Genomic DNA, 3,680 nt, shown 5'->3' on the forward strand with positions numbered 1-3,680 from the left:
GTAGATGGGTGTTCAATGCTTTGAGGCTGCACTACAGAACTGAAACACCGTCTCTGGAGACTTCAGCCTAATTGGCTTTAGGACTTCTGGAATAATTAAATAAATGCTATAGTCCCAATTTCATGATGTTATCAAGTTGCACTTAAATGTAACTCAGATTTTCATGAGGGAGTCTGTTCAGGTGAGGTTTTCAAGAAGCACCATCAAGTGTGGTGGCTTCTAAATAATATAGTTTTAGGGAGTTAAATTACTGGAGGGGTGTTAGGGGACCTATGATAATTGTATTTTTGTAACATATTACATAATGCAATGGATTGTTTATCTCAAAGAATTTAATTCCTTGATGTCACCACCAAAGTTCAAAAGTCAAACTAAGTAAGTAGAATTCTAATACTTGCTTGTTTCTTTGGGCTTAGTAGAGGGTAAAAGGTAATTTTAATCCCAGTCCACATTAATGTTTCTCATTCCCTTTCCACAATTGCTTGTCACACTTCCTTGAATGCTGTTTCTGAAGCCCACTGACTTTTTTTTTTTTACAGGGGAGAGTGCGAACGCAATCCCCCACTACCACAAATTATGCAGTTGAGTTTCCCACATTTGGGGAATCGCACAGGTCAGCACATCTGGAGTGCAATTGATAAGCCTCGCTCTGGGAAAACCAACTTCGTGATCATGGTATCTCCCCTGCCAGGTAAGTGTATATCTGACCTTTTAAATCACAACTTCCCACCCATACCTTCTCCTCAGGGTTTTATTTTCTCAGCTACTCTAATCTACATCAGCGTTTTCTACCTTTTAATCATTGCCTCTCATAAGATGAGTTTTTAAACATCTTTTTTTGGTAATCTTCCCCCCATGAAATTTTAATGCCATCTATTTACCAAATACTTGCTAACATAGTATTTGTATATCTGTGCTTTGTACATAAAGAGTATGATTTCTTCACTAAGAGCCAATTCCCTCCCCTCCTTGGGTTAATATCATCCCAGCTGAGACACAGGAGAGATGAGCAGAGGGGAGGAGGATGTGAGGGCTCAAGCACGGCCAGTCAATTGCAGATTACCCTGTGGACAGTTCGAATTCTACTCCCTTTCTGTCTAGATATTTTTTAAATCTTGGGTCAACCTTTCTTGCCAGTGTCAATCCTAAGTAAAAATATATAATCTGGCCTCCTTCTTAAATTCTTTCTCCTCCGCTCATATTTCCTGAATAATTAGTACCCTTCATTCAAAAACCATTCAATAAACTACTAAGCATTTGATATCTTACTCCCTGGCAGTTAAATAAAACTCATTTATCTGGGATCATTTCTGTATGTTAACAATTAACCCGACAAAGTTGATATATGTAGGGTAAGGTAAAAATATCAGGCTCCCTCCTGCCATCAGGATAAATGAGGGAAACCTGTGGTCCTGAATGCATGCCTGATGGCGGGCACCTGAAGTGGGTACACCTGGACTGAGAGACTGAGTTTATGAGGGCGGCGTCACGGGGACGCCAGCAGAAGCCGAGAGAAGAGAAGCAGAGAGAACGCCAGAGAGCCCAGATAGAGTGAGGATTTGCTGGGGGCTGGGAGGACTGCCAGCCTCCCAACCCCCCAGCACCCCAGCCTGCTATATGCCTGGTAAATCTAAATAAAAGAACTGCAAAGGCCACTGAGAACTCTTTCCTCCTTTACCCGGTCTGCTGGATCAGAAAACCTGCTCCGTGTCCATTCCTGACCCTACAATGTATTATTACCTAATAATCATTTGCATTTTTGCTTTAAAAGAAGACCTATCTCAAAAAGGAAAATATCTCCCCCACAGGAATTAAGTTTTGCTAATAGTTAGGCAACAAAAACAGCAGATAGGGAGGTGAGCTAAGACAAAAGCATTCTCTAAATGAACCAAAAGTGAAAAAAAGATAAGTAACTCAGGTAATATCTACTTTATCTTTTAATACTTAGGATACTTCTCTCACTACTAACATTATCTATTCTTCTAGACTGGGAATTTGGGGGTGGGGTGGAGGTGTCTTGAATACCTCTATATTCACTATAGTATTTATAGCACATTACATATTGCTGCACTCAATGAAACCAAACTGAAATTCCCATTTCCATATATTTCTCAATGTTTAGGCAGTCCTATCTTATTTTTCTAGCCCTCAATCTCTTCATCCATCAATGAAAATAAAAATCTCTATTTCTATCTTCTCCACGTGTCTACTTAAGATTTCTGTGAGAGGCAGCAGAGTACAGCTGTGTGTTTCAAATGATTCTGTTCCCAATACATAGTGAGTATTACATTTCACATCAGAACTGTCACAAAACAGTATTATGTAGAAAATACCCTGCTAATTCTTATTTTATTTAATTTCTTTAAAAATATGAGTTGTGGGGCCTCCCCTGGTGGCGCAGCAGTTGAGCGCTGGGTTGCGAGGCTGCCCACAGCCTCTGTAGTGCCAGTTCGATCCCCAGCCACCAGCGAGGGTCCCACAAAAAAAAAAAATGAGTTGTGCAAAAACCTCATAGACAGTGTGAAAATATAGTAGTTACCAGAGTATAAGAAGGGGGAAAGATAGAGGGTGTCAATTTGACATTGTGAATGGCACCAGAACTTTGGTGGTGCATGCAATGAGGCATATAATGGTTACCAAAGTATGAAGGACTACTCCCAAATTTTATATGGTAGTGTAAAATAATGGAAAGTCAATAAAATTTTGCTTAAAAATAAAGCAAGTTTAGAGCTGTGAGCCACTAGATTGGTCCCATGACAGTGTGGGTGTGACCTGACCTGAACTTTCAAGAACAAAGGGTAGGAGTTGAAAAATGGTTTAGTTTCATTCTTTTGCATGTGGTGGCCCAGTTTTCCCAGCACCATTGAAAGCTGTCTGGACGTTCCTTAGTCTACTAAAAATGGAGCCCCATATGACCCAGCAATTCAACTCCTAGGGAGCTACCCAAAGGACACAAAAACATTGATTCAAAAGAATACCTGTACCTCTGTGTTTATTGCAGCACCATTTATAATAGGTAAAATCTTAAAACAACCCAAATGCCCCAAATAAATGACTGAATCAAGAAGATGTGGTATATATAGACAATGGAATACTATTCAGCAATCAAAAAAGATAAACTCATGCCATTTGCAGCAACATGGATGGAGATAGAAGGAATTATGCTCAGTGAAATAAGTCAGAAGGAAAAAGAAAAATATCGGATGGTTTTACTTATAACAGGAATATAGGGGAACCAAATAAGACATCAGTATAAAAAAGTAGTAACAGTACAAAACACAACAAAGCAAAAACAGACAATTATAAACCAGAGACATACTGCGGGGGGGGGGGGGTGGGGAAGAGAGAGGGATTAGGGGGTGGGAGGGAGGAGCACAGGGGACTGTGGTGATGGTGCACGGGTGCACTGGTGAAGGAAACACCTGTGGGGGGGAAGCAAATATTGTTTTTTTTTATTTTCCCCCAAAGATTTGTTTATTTATACAAGCACTGGGTACAGTCAGAAGCACGGGAGGGTGAGAGAATTCACCAGAGCCAGAGCGGAGAGCAGAACAGGCAGACTGACGAAGTACATTGCTGAGGGGAGCAGCAGGCGGCAGGAGAGGTCTGTCGCACCATGTGGGACCCTCTCAGGCGGCTGGGGATTGATCCGGCGCTGCAGTGGCTACGGGCAGCTTCGC

General features: G+C 41.3%; 1 non-coding gene across 1 annotated transcript; it reads right to left on the minus strand.

Annotated features, from left to right (window-relative positions):
- Positions 1-536: 536 nt before the first annotated feature.
- On the minus strand, positions 537-699 carry LOC119230235 (U1 spliceosomal RNA). Its single transcript, XR_005121697.1, has one exon. It is a non-coding gene; the product is annotated as a U1 spliceosomal RNA (small nuclear RNA).
- Between the last annotated feature and the right edge of the window lie 2,981 nt (positions 700-3,680).

Source organism: Talpa occidentalis, unplaced genomic scaffold (genome assembly GCF_014898055.3).
Source record: "Talpa occidentalis isolate TD23 unplaced genomic scaffold, MPIMG_talOcc4v2.1 talOcc4.6, whole genome shotgun sequence".
Classification (NCBI taxonomy): Eukaryota; Metazoa; Chordata; class Mammalia; order Eulipotyphla; family Talpidae; genus Talpa; species Talpa occidentalis.